The sequence below is a fragment of the Dreissena polymorpha genome, chromosome 6, assembly GCF_020536995.1.
Source record: "Dreissena polymorpha isolate Duluth1 chromosome 6, UMN_Dpol_1.0, whole genome shotgun sequence".
Classification (NCBI taxonomy): domain Eukaryota; kingdom Metazoa; phylum Mollusca; class Bivalvia; order Myida; family Dreissenidae; genus Dreissena; species Dreissena polymorpha.
In genome coordinates, this window is record NC_068360.1 from 23,007,202 (window position 1) to 23,021,743 (window position 14,542).

Below are 14,542 nucleotides of genomic sequence, written 5' to 3' on the forward strand. Positions count from 1 at the left end.
ACTCGAGTATACTCGCTTTAATACGGTGCATATCTAAGAGGTGGGTCATCACTCTTCGTTTCTTACTGTACCTTAGTATCACAAAATGTTTTGGCATTATAAATATTTTTTTGCGAAGCGATAATCAATACATTATTACTGTCACATTTGTGTGGAAAGTTTTATCGTTTCTCCATTAAAAAAATATTGATCGATGTATTACGATAATAAAGGTTATAACAAATTTCGCGATATTTAAATTGCCGGCAATGTATAGACATTAAACAAACATATCGACTATACCGTCTATTTGTGCGTTTTAGTCTAAGCTCTGTAAATGAATATTCTTTAAAATATTACCAGAATAACCCTTGCATAGTTCCATGTAAAGTTACTTCCGCCAGGTCATTTTTAGATTTTTGCAGCTTATCCGCCCAGTTCAATTAATAATGAATATTTGAAATTTAATATACACCAGGAACTATTTTACAGGGCGGTGATTTTCTTCTCCCAACACTGTCACTGTATTCAGCGACAAGGTTTAATTTTTGTTTAAAACCAAACGCTAAAGCAACGCGCCTCCTGTTTTAGTGCATTAAATAACACCGTTACATCTGTGTTTATACAGGAATAGATAGGTAGCTTATTCAAGAAATTGTAAATTAGTCACGTAAATAACACAATAAGGCCGGAATGACACATGAACGTCATGGTAATAACAGTTGAACGAATGGTAATGAACAATTTTAGAAGGCTTTAAAGAACACACACGTTATCACGTTGCACCTTACCGTCTGTCTTGTAAAGCTCCACAAAGAATTATAATTAACAAAGAAAATTATAATGTGATATCTAAGTACACATGCTCTGTCTGTTTTGTACTTTTTTAAAGTATTATTTAAGTATTATATACATCATTTCTCTGATGTATATACGAGTATCTATTAGATACCTTAGTTTAAATTAATGATGCATGTTCGTAGTCAGTTTAGCGCTGGTATCATGACTTTATGCCCTTAGTCGTCATTCGTCGTTTGTAGGTTTTACATCCGAACGACATCTCACCCTTAATCCCTGCCCTTACCAGAAATTATCCATGTTTGACCGTCTATAATTTTCGTATAGTTCCGTTTCGGTGCATATGTATGTCACTTGAGCCTGCAAGAAGTAGTCCGGTACTTATTTTGTAAAAATCATGCCACTTGAGACAAACTCTGGCCACGACACTGGTTTCACATGCAGGGTACTTTTGAACAGGGGAACACATGTTTCAGAATTTTCATATCAGTTGTAAAAATGTGCCTGAATTTTCAAAACAGGGACAACCCTAATTGAAATATCTAAATGCTATCTTGTATGTGCTTGTTTGAGCTTGTTTGAGCTTGTTTGAGCTCTTAAAATATATAGAAAGTATATACACATCAACAGAAAGTTGTGATGCACTAGTACAAGAACTATTAAGACAATCTCAAATTGCTCGATAAAGTATGCATTGTAATAGACCGAGCACACAATTTTTGCAGCAATTAGAGACGAGAGTAAGACAACCATGTTCTTTTAGCCCGACAAGACTGAATTCAGCATATAAATTGTAACTAATTAAGAATAGACGAACGCGTATGTGATGTATATACGAACACAACAGCGGAAAGACCATGTGAAGTTATAAATTAGACACAATACGTATTTTTCAACAAATAATACGCATGTATTTGCTTATTGCACATGCCAAGAAGAACAAATTGCAGACCAGACTAGTTTTATTTCAACTTTCATGTCTTTCGTGCATTGTTGTATTGCACAACAAGGTGAGCTCAGTGTGAGCTTTTTGACCCCATTTTGCCGTGCTTGTTGGTAGGGCGATTGTCAGTCGTGCCCTTTCCAATAATGCATTATTTAAGTATCATTTCATAAACCGCTTAGCATATATAAACACTAACACAATCTAAAATTCCTTTGGTGAACTCCTTTCATGGTTATTCAAATAGTTTCGGTTCGCTGCAAATTTACGTCACGAGAGATTATACTAGTACATATTTAACAAATACAATCTTCAAATATCTTCTTTTTTATGACGCACGTGTCAAGGGGCTTACTATTTGGTGTCTATTCTAGTACTTAGTTCAAATCATGCCGGTTTGTAAAACCTGGCAACTACCAAGGGGTCAGGTGATTCAAATACACTTAATTTGGAAAATTCTTCTCTAAAACTACAAGACCCAGAAGTATTAGTTTGACATGTTACATCGTAGTGTGGTCGTCTACCCAGTTGTTGTTTTTTCAAATCGTGATCAAGGGTTTTAAATTAGCAACTCCCTGTGGGAATACTTGTTTTCCCCATATGTTAAAATTAAAAACTTACATCATCCTCTCTAACATATAAAGGCCCAGAGGATTGATATTTTATATTATCAATAAAATCTTGAAGGCTTCTTCACATACGTTTAAGCTTGAAAGGAACATAGTGCAAACACACTATCAGTCCACTTTCGAAAAAAACTTATATACGAACAGAATGCGAATAAAATATGTGTCCATTTTCATGGTCTATGTAGCACTTGAAACAAAAAATGTTGATAAATATATGAACATGTTTTGCGTGAAACATTCCAAAATAGGCGAAGACATACTAAAATGTCGTTTTAGAAACAAACACCGGTTTGTATACAGTCTAATGTAAATGTTTTGGAAAAATGGTACAAGGCGGCATGGTGCAAATGGTACATAGGGTACTCAAAACTCGTTAAAATAGTTATTTTTTCTGGCATTCCCAAATATGTATATACTCATACAAGAGATACTAATATGTGTTAATGCCTGAGACTTACACCAGAAATCAATACACAAAGGAACTAATGCTTATTTTTGAAAAAAAGTAGGCATCAATAAGAAGCCATTTGAAATTCCATTATCGTATGGAAATTATTGTTTAAATAAAGGATAATTAAAAAAAGGCACAATAAAATCAATATAAAATGCTACATGTTTTGTTGTAATAACGGAATGAGCCCTGAAGTAGTATGCTTAATCACTGAAAAAGTTTTTGAACGGTCTACATGAGAACTACAACACAAGCGAGCAGGCCAGCGTGATAAGAATACACGTTTCAAATGGTTGTCCTGTTAAAATTTTAGAACAGACCAAATAGGATGAAGGGAATTAGAACGAGCATGAACGTGATAAGGCCACATTTTGTTAACAAAGACTAATTAAGTAAAAGCACTAAATATGTGCATCCAAAGAAAGCTTACCTTTCATAATAAAAATGCGTTAACACATTTTTACTCGAAATACTTAAATGGAGTAGTGCATACATGTACACGGGTTTACATTATGTACACTGTCTCGAATACATAGCATCTCATATAAAGTATATACAAAACTGAAACACAGTAGTTACGGCCCTGTAGCTTTACTGTAAAATAATACCACCAAAATTAAATTCTTCCAGATCAGTTAGGATTCGGAGTTTGTACCTGTTTCTTTCAATGAAATCCAATGCGTGGTTCACTTATTGTTTTACAAAGTTGGCCTTTAAATATTGTTTAAAATCACCAACAACAAGAAAAACGTGGATAGAACATTAAGTGCATAACATAGCAGTGATTATCATGAAACAACAAAAATTAAATCCACCATCGTCACAGATTGTGTTATTAGCGCATAATTTGATTGGACCCTTGCTGGGAACAAGTCATATCTCTCAGGTTGGAGAATGAAAACCGTCTCGTATCTGCCGAAGCAAACCTATGCAATCTGAAAATTATGAGGTATCTTTGGCATTTCTCTTTGAATCGAAAACGCCTGACTAACGAAGTTACCATTAAGTACACGCTATGCAATATGCTCATTTTCTCATGAAGATGTTTTGAATTTTGACGAATCATCCCGGACATAGAAATTGAATCGAGCAAGAACTAGGTCGAATGTTTTGACAGACACGTACTGTTTCAAATACTGTATTTCATAAAGAACTCAGAAAGAGACGTCTTCTATGGAACTATGTGTAGTCTTATTATAAACAATTGACTACTTAGACGATAAAGAAAGCTATTCAGAAAATGAAACGACCTTGTATGGCTACTCGCAATGATATGGCCGCTAATTCTGAATTCATACGTTCAAATTGCCGCGCGTCTTTCGGCGTAGCTGTCTTTCCCATGTTTTCACCTCCATTTAACGTTATCAAGAGCCAATAACATTTAAAATAAATGTCCCCCATTAGGCCTGACTGAATAGCGGGAATTATCGCATTTGTTAGCTAAGCAAAACAAAAGTCTGCCTCGCGTTTACAACAGTGTTCAATTGTAATATAAAACTGATTGACTATCTTTGTTGTGCGGTATAGCGAATAGCATTTAGAGATAATTGTTGTAATTTTCATCACATGAAGTTAGAGGGCTAAATAGACTTTAGTTAAAACTAAGACACTTGGAAAGTTCCGGGTTCGATTCCCGCGTCATCGTGTTTGCCTTTATGCTTATACATTTTCCAAACAGTAAAGTGTTGTTAATAAATGCATTAAATGACATTTAAAAGAATGTAAAAAAATCGTTAGTTTCCCAGACGCAATTCCCCCTGTCTGATACATTATAGAAAAGTTTTTTTTTAATTCTAAGTGTTTGGTGAGTATTTCCCTCATGATATGTGCGTTACTATGCAAACGATTAGTTTTTTACGTTAGGAGTCAATTATAACACATCCATAAATATCTTATATTTAAACATTCGTTTGCAGAGTTGAATTTATTTTATTATGATTATCAATACGTAGATGAGCAATATCAACTGATAATTGTAAACTTTTTCGGGCCCGATCTTTTCGGTTACAAATGATATTGTACATGTTATTTATACGTGTACGTGGTTAATGATAGTGGCATATAAAAACGATTGTTTTAAATAAATTTATGCAACATCTTAAACCCTCAAATGCAGCATATTAATTTGTGCAAACGCGGTAAACATTGCAAGTGAAGCAACACATTTATGCCGTGAAACTAAACTTGTTTTTCGATCAAGGATATATAAGAGAAATATTGTATGCTTAACTTTGTATTGTAATTCTGTTCTGTTTTAGAACTATCTAAAATCAAAGCGCTGTAGGCGCTGAAGGCCTGGGGCTAAAGTTAGTGTGCTTGGGAAGAAGTATTGTCCGAATTCCTCCCTTTGTCCGAATTTATACGGATGGACCCTAGTAGCGGTTGTGTGCAGAAGCTCAGAGACTGTAAGCAAAGACAATATTTGTGTATATACTACAGTGTACAGAGACGGTGGGGGACTAAACGATACTGGTGATGGGAATGATAACTTTTTGTTCAATTCTACAGATCTGATAGAGGTTCGTCTACATAGGCGGTGAAGATATACAACAACAACAACATGGCCGCAAAAAACTGTTATTGTCGGCGTCAAATAAATCACTTTCAATAGTCATTTTATAACATAATTAACAGATCAGGAAAACACTCATGCTTCCTTTGTAATGTGTATACAAAAGAAAATCCACTTACCATGATAAAGAACGGTGTACTTATTGTGTACTTTGTCTCACGTATAAGTATTCGCGCTCGATTTGCGCAGTGAAATACTATATCCGGTTATTTCGTATATTTCCGAGAATGATCGTGAATATTTTTTTTCATTTTCTTTTTTCTGGAATGTCTTGTTAACGCAAAATAAAATAACAATACTTTAAAATATGTTTATAAATACCAAATATAAGGTCTTCAAAAAATGGCTCCTTAAACACTCTTTTCGGCCTAGACCGTCAAGTATGGAAATTATTCTAGCATGAATATGTAAACAATAAAAACTGTCGTAGCCTATGCTTAGCAATTTTGCTTCATAAATATTTGTTTCACATCTTTTATGACACTGTCATGTTATATAGTGATGTTCTATATTTACAAGGCGGGTTATTGAGATCTGCGAAGAACAACTTTTATTGCGCATGAATTAAGTGGTAAATCGGATTTTTGGAAATTTTGTTTTTGGCAGCCAGCCAGCCAATTCGGAAACCGGTAGGCTCAGAAATTGGTATCATTACTATGGTCTTGGGGCTACGCCCCAGGCCAACAATAAGTTGCGACTCTAGATTGGTATTTTTCAGGTTTTCTGAGGTGGGATAACAACACGTGTGCGCTAATATTTTGTATGTTACTCCTGTTGCTATCAGGATAGCAGACATTAGGCATTTATGTATAAATACGTACCAAGCAAGTATAGCTTGACATTGAAATGTATACCAATACAACTATCAACATGTGGATTCAGTGTATAACTATCTGACATTCAAATAACATTGTATTATATATCCACGTAGTCGTTATATATAGATTCATTTTGCCTTTATATCATACAATTTAATATTGATTTTAATTAAATTGATGGTATATATTGCTACTTCAGTTCCGTATGAATTTATGGTTTCTCGCATAGATAATTCCTTTATCAATATATTGCTTTATTATTTGGTTTCATAATTTAATATAATTATACTTTATCAAATACAACTTTGATGACTGCCATCTATAAAAGTCAAGTTTTAGAATGAATTATCTTTTGAAATCGACGACATGTTCTGTAAGAGTCACATAGTGATGTTACACCTACGTGAAGTGAAAGGTTGAGTATGAGAAAACTATTGACTTGACCTAAGTTTACATTTCGTGTTTCATTGAATGATACACAGTGCTAAATAAGGAACACTAATAGAACTAAAGAATGCACTCAATTATTTAGTTCGACCATACTGCTAAACAACGACATGGATATCAGAAAATAACAGCGTTTTATACAAATTTGAAATAAAGTCTGTGTTACAACACTTATATATGTTTTGCGAACAATCCAAAACAATCCGGAAAATGCCAATAAGAAAAAACCTTAACTACAACACTTAATTCAATAAATACGTTAAAACATGTTTGTTTTTCATTCGCATTTTATAATTATATTTACATTAAAACTCGGCATCGTATTTCGTGGCAACTATTCACACATATATACCGTGAACGCTATTCAATAGGTAACTTCACGAGAGAATTGTCAATGTATATATTTAACAAACATTGAAACGGATCATTGAACAATATCTATTTTTTTAATTGTCACACATAATTTAGCTCTAAGAGGTGGTGTGTCCCGCAGAGTACCAGATTTCTGCCTTCAGTGCCATAGTTTGCAGTAAAATGTCAAATTAAATAAGTTTATTGTTAAATATCACTTGACTAAACGTGTTTGTATGTGTTCTTAGATGTACATCTATTTCGATTTCGTGTGATACATTATTTTAAACATCGTTTCCAAACAAAAACAAAAAAAACTAAAGTTAGAAAAATGCGGTCACTTTTTTGACATCTACTTGCACTTGAAAACATGAATGAAAACACATTTAAAAATATGTAAATTATGTGCTTGAAAGAGCTATATTGCAGAACAATAAGACACGCAAGATAAAGTTAAGAGTTAATTGCGTTAAAATTGATGATATGTCTATCAGTATATATAATGTTATACATATATTGTGCAAAAGATTTTGTTGACGTGAATCTTAATAATCTGGACAGCAACCACAGTAAAGTTGAACTATACAAATGCATTATTGAGTCAATTATGTACACGAACATTAAACATGAACATGAAGCAGTAAAGCAGCACATTTACATCAGTTACGAATATAAAAACCCTAATACAGTGAGAAATCTCTTTATTTTGATACTACTGTATACTACCAAGATGTATCCCAGGTGATCGCTGAACAAGCCACTGAATGGAGAAACATAGGTTAACATGTATTTTTGAATGTCCCCTCTTCGGAGAAGAGGGGTTATATTGTTTTACTGGATATCGGTCGGTCGTTCGGTCGGTCTGTCGGTCTGGCGGTAGACCAGTTCGTTTCCGATCAATAACTTGTGCACGGATTGACCAATTGGCTTGATACTACCCATGTATGTTGGCCTTGGGACAAAGGTCAAGGTCACTCTCACACTAAATGTTCAAAATAGTTTACGATCAATAACTCGTCAACTGATTCACCGATTGTCTTGATTCTTCCCATGTGCATTTGCCTTGGATAGTAGATAACCCAATTGAAATTGAGGTCACTAGGTCAGAGGCCAAGGTCACTGTCACAATACGTGTAAAAATCGTTTCCTATCAATAACTCGTCACCGAATTAGCCGATTGCCTTGATACTTTACATGTGCATTGGCCTTGGACAGTAGATTACCCCTATTTAAATTGGTATCACTAATTCAAAGGTCTACTTCGCAGTGCGATCTTGTGTCAAGGCCCTGGTTCGGGGGGGGGGGGCATCTGTCTCCGACCGCGGAGCTCTTGTTATTATCAAAGTCAAGTGTATGATTTTCAAGCAGTAACGCGCATTTACTCATTCCTTTATTGTAAACAGATATAAATGAAACGTTATTTGTTAAGCGTAATTATTTCGGACCATCATTTAAGCCAAACATATTTTATTTTGCGCGACTCTTTTTGGGGGTAACGCAGATTTTTTTCTATAATAAATGACTATAAATTTTCCGACAGTGCAATTTCATCAGAAGTCTATATGTGTATCTCTATGTGTTTGTTCATTCGGAGATTTATCACACATGTGTTTTCACAAATGGATGACGGCCATTAACCAGGCAGACGAATGCAAGAAAACGGTGGACCGTTACAGTTGGGCTATTTTGGTAAATTGAAATGCATACCGTTGATAAACATTGGTTGTACCCAATAGCTTAAAGATTATGCATTTAAATGAGCGTTTAAAGTAAATATAAAGTAAATGTGTGTTTGGTATAATTTCGGGAAGATGTCAAATAGAGCAAAGTATGAAACGCGATTGCTTTGATTTTTTTGTGTGTGAAATGACACTTAACAATTCAGTTATCAAACGCATAGTTCACTTTACAAATCGTGAGGACGATATATAGGCTGAACATTTAGTGAACCATGTTTGAAGAAAGACAAAAATTCAAATACAGTCAACGAAAACACAGTTCATTTTTATCTCAATTATATAACGTTCTTATTAGAGCATATTAAAGGCTAACAATCAGGCAGATGACCATCAACGCAATGTTATCCGAATATCGATGCAATCTCACGGTCACGATGCAATTTTCGGTCACGAAACGTTGTTTGTATAAGTGTCTGAAAACGTTTTACGGTAATTGATGCTCCAGAAATTGGCCATACACTGTATGATAAAACACATAAATTGATCATCATATGTTGATATGTGTAAACAAATACACTACACAACGCAGGAATAGGCATTCAATATATTCAGTATTTGTTATGATTTGCATGTTTTTGGATTAAGTTTATTGTTCAGTCCGAATATTTGCAATGTGCTCAAATTATTTAATGGAAAAGCGCATTAAAGCTTGAAAGCACTATGGTGAAAATAAACCCCTGCGTAAGTAAGATAACAAATGATAACAACCTCAAGATAAGAAAAGATATAAACAGCAATAAAAATAGTAAAGCATGGATCGTTATTTTATAAACATATACAAATAATATTCTGTATCGGTGTAAGAAATCATTAGACAATAACTGTTTTTATTTTGTTATTATTTATATAACATTTATGAAATCAAAGCGATTTGACTAATCATGCCTTATATGCCTACTATGATATATATTCTGATATATGGGACAGATTATTAAAATCATGGAAAATGTATATCCAATTATAGAGCTCAGGATTGATTATTACGATATATACTTTATTAAATTCTGCTCATATATGCACTGGAAAGGTTGAAACAAGGTTTTTATGAGAATCTGGAACACAACCACGAATTCTTCTCATGTAAGGAACTTTTTGCCATCTAGCTGATTGTTCTATTAATAATTTAGAACGGACGTTCAGGAATGAGATGAACTTGTTTGATTAAAGATAAGGGCAAAATTGTGTGATACTGCAGGTTCAATTAAAAATACAGAACATTTGCACCAATAATAAACGAAAGTAATCTAACCGTGTATAATACAAAAACGTTTATACATATCTGTTGAAAACAACAACAAATATAGTGCATAGTAGATATTTATGCATGCGCAATCAATTACCCATGGTATTCGATATTATCTTATATAAACGTCACATGGGTTTCTTCCCCTTTACACAAGTAACAAGTTAAATCCTGTTAGAAGGTACGCGTTTAATTGCTTTTCATTCCATTAAACATCAATGCAAACGAACTTGGCCTTTTGACTTTGTGTACATTGCTTGAAGTAAGATCTGAAACTTACATCGGTAATAAATAATAAAAACCAATAATGATAGCAAAGCATCAACAGGTTAAGTCGATCAACTTCCAACGGTTTTTAATGACAACATGCATTTGCTTACTTCTCATCTCGGTTCAAGTCAACTCTCTGGATTGAGTTGATTATAATATGACCTAAAGATTGAATTACATCTTAAACTAATCAGCATCTACGTTGTCGCTTGAAAGCAATGTTTGTATATTTTTAATACATGTATATTGCAGGCACGTATTATATTTTCTCGAACAACACGCGCTACTAGTAATTGCTAGTCCATCGCATTACTAATGATGCTTGTTGAAAAGATTCCAAATTTACAAACACTTTATAGACAATGCCGACAAAATGATAAATATGATACGACTTTAGTTTCTTCAGTGTGGCAAGAAACGGCAAGTCGAGATCTGTTTAATGAACACTTGAAACTCAAAGTTGTAGACTGCTTTAAGATAGAATTTATAATGGACTTCAAAGCGCATGGCTTTCCTGCATTCCTTGTTCAAATGGGCAGCTCTTTGTGAATTTATCTATAACCTCTTGCTATAACTGAAAAGGAGCGTGGGAGGGGGGGGGGGCACACGGGATAATGAACGCAATTGTCGTTCAATTGTCGAGCTCCACTTATTGCACACTAAGTTTTTGAACGTCTCTTGTGCTATATGCCAATGAAGATGGGTTTGATTGATCACCATGTTAGTATAAAAAAGGAAACCTGGGCCCGTATTCACCAAACAATTCTTAGACTTAAGTCTAAGAATAAAGAATATTCTTTAAATTGATATATTCAAGAATTGCTTAAATTTTGAGTCAGACTTGGAATAAAACATCTCTATCTATATCATGCTTTATGTAGAACGTTTTGCTAATGATATAATTACCAGTGCAGGCCTGTATATATTCAAACACTCGACGTATTTTACTTGATTCCAAGTCTATTCTTTATTCTTAAGTCTAAGAATCGGTTGGTGAATACGGGCCCTTATCTAAATATCTGATGAAATTATCTGATTTAAATTGACTGATGAAATTATATTAAGAGGTAATATTTTGGTAATATACATAAAGTCTTTAGCGCTTATACACATAATTAAAGTGTCCCGGTGTAGTGTCACAGACCATGGTCGTTACGCTCCAAGAATCATTTGCGTTGCAATGAGGAGTTCTTTTAAACAAACTGCACAGTGAACGAAACAGCTGTAATAATTAGTGTAAAAACAGCATAGATGTGTGTGTCTGATTTTATAGGAATGTTAAGAGCTTTGTCCGAAACGCGTTAAGAAAAATGCGTGTTTTTGTTAACGGTTTACTGATATTTGAAACCTTGCCATCCCGTTACGGGGTGTCAAAAAAGACCTGGCTAAACAAGGGTTCATGTTCGACCCTTGTATCATCTCCGACAATATTTTTAATTGCGTACGATGCGTGTTTGCCATACGAACATTTCCATTTGGAACATGGACAAAGAAGATGTGAGACTCGTTCATCGCCAATTGTATCCCGGTTGTCCTTTTGTGTTTGATCACACAAGCTAATTAATTCTCCGGCATCGACAACTGAACGCTGCTTTCTTGCAAAACGAGTTTGAGACGCAATATAGCGATCAAGATTGTTGCTCAAGCGACGATAACCAACTTTGTTTAAATATGCAATGTGCTATATGTAAATCGGTTGATTCCTTCCAAACCAAAGACGATCAAAATGATGACGAATACGATGATTATAGTGATTTGAATTTACTGCTTACGGCGAAAATTGAAAAGACTCAAACCCGCTACAATTCTAATCGAACACAAACTGAAAAGCAGCGTAAAAAGGCGCAACAAAGGCGTTCGCGAAGGCAACTATCAAAACGAAGAACAAAAATACGCAATGTAAATTGAGATAAAAAAACAACTGAACCCAATATCAAGTATCAGATCACATTCTAAGGGAGGTTGGTTGAAAAGTTCTATTAGTATATTGCCGTGCGAATTATTTCCCTTTTCAAGTAACTAACATGGTAAGGCAAATCAGAAGTACACATATCGGGTAAGTTAGCATTTATAACAAGCAATATAATCCAATGCTCGTGTCCGTTATAATTCCTAGCTACTATAACAGTGTCAAATGAATCAAAATTGAACATTTATTTTCAATCTTTGTTTAAAGTCTATATAAATAATATTAAGTATAGTCAACGCTTCATCCCATACAATAAAACAAAACACTACTGCGAAATACATATCTTTAGGTTGATAAAAAAAAACACTTTTTATTTTACGAGCTTATTTTAGTTCAGAATGCGCATTATAATTTACTTTATTACAAAGTGTATTGAAACGTCAGTTACAACGGCATCGATCAATATTTACAGTTATACAGCATTTTACATGAGGAGATGTAAATGTTTACATTTTTAAATATTTAGTTTCTTCTTAAACGTTGCAAGAAACGACAAGTAATGATATTTTTAATGAACTCCCGAAATTCCGAGTTGAAGTATCATATCAGATAAGGGTTCATAGTAAAATTAAAAGCATACGATCTGTATACAATTCTAGTCCAAATTGGCAAAACTTTATGCAGTTTCGCTATTAGTGACACGACGAAGTAAGGGACAAACCTCAAGACAGATGCCAACGTAAGAACAAATGCCCTCTGCGTCAGCCGTCGTTCAATAGTCGAGCTTTAGTGATTTGTTGTGCTTACGTAAGTAGTGTTCGGGCGAATAGTTGTAGGTCTATTTCTTTCAACACCGGTTTTATTTAGAGTTTGTTTTACGGCCTTTGAGGAAATGTCCGAAACTTCAGTCGATTGTCTATCGTCCGTAGCAATATTATTGGTCTTTTTAAGACGACGTTTGACAACAGAAGAAACATGCCGTTTGATTAGTGTGTACAGTGTTAGTATTACGATCATTATTACGAAGATCACAGTGAAATCAATAATGTTAAAAGCGGTGGAAAATTTTGCGAGGCGCTTTTATTTGATAATCATACAGCGGTTATGTTGTGTGTTTACTCAACCGGAAGAAGCAATCCATTTAAATGAATGGTATGTTGCAATAGTTTTGATGATATTATGTTTTAATAGTTGTTCTGTATTCCACAACGTTGAATACATCAATATTTATCAGATGTGGTATAAATTCGTGATACGAACTTGATGATGAGCGATGGCGTAGCTAAAAGATTTAGGCCATAGAAAATAAATAACTAGATTCTCATCCAAATTTTGGGGAAAATTGGGGCGGGTGGGTGGGTTTTATTTTTTACTTTTTATTTTGTTTATTTTATATGTCGGACCTATATATTAAGTAATGAAATGTTCACGAATTTGTTAGTTTATATGCATAATGCCTATATGTATGTATGTATGTAAAATTATATAGAATAAAAGAAATACATTATCAAAATTTTACTATTGTGTTTTTTTAACCCTTTTAATATCATGTTAAACATATTTTGACATTCAATAAAACATTGACTACACAAAGTATTAAAGAAAATACAAATCTGTAACAGAACCCTTTACATTATTTTTTCAGTATGACTTGATATTATTGATTAAAACATGGTATGCATGGAGATTTATGGGAAGTTTCAGGGGTGTCTCCAATACTAAAGTAAATAAAATTTCCTAGACAGCCGACAGCTTGACTAACTCTAACATCGGGTGATACCTGTGTCAATTCTAATTTATTTCGGCCGACTAGGGCACAGACGATTTTCGGTTTGTCAATTTTCAACGATGGGGCTTGATCATACGAACCACAAATGAACTCATCGTACAGGTCCGCGAGAGTTAAAGTTTCTGCACATTTTGACACCCCGTACCAATTTTTTTATGGTTGTAACGCCGTTTCTACACCTCAAAATTAAAAACATTTTGTTGTTGTTTTCGCTCGATCACTTAAATTTCAGACGACGCTCGTGCGCCGTTATAAATCAATAATCATCTCGGAGACATTGAGTTGCCGATTCGCACTTCGCAATTTTCGTTCTCATTCAGCGGTTTCGTCTACAGTATTTTGTGGCTTGATTTTTTTTACGGATTTTTTTTTTCAAAATAAAAATCGTTCGGGCGGGACGATTTTCGATGGGCGGGCGGGGATAAGAATCTAGGAATTTATTTTCTATTGCCTTACTAGTTTCAGTAAAGATAGGATGATATGTGTGTTCAGCGTATTGTTCGTGAGTATGCATCGTCCGAGTTTGACATTGATCGTATTTACTGCCAATACTTAAAACATTTCAAACAAGTGAATCCAGACTTCCCGTTCAATCAAAACTCTG

General features: G+C 34.2%; 1 protein-coding gene across 1 annotated transcript in view; it reads left to right on the top strand.

Annotated features, from left to right (window-relative positions):
* LOC127835511 (neurogenic locus notch homolog protein 2-like) overlaps positions 1-14,542 on the top strand; it is a 128,583-nt gene that overhangs the window by 113,015 nt on the left and 1,026 nt on the right. The window lies entirely within an intron of this gene.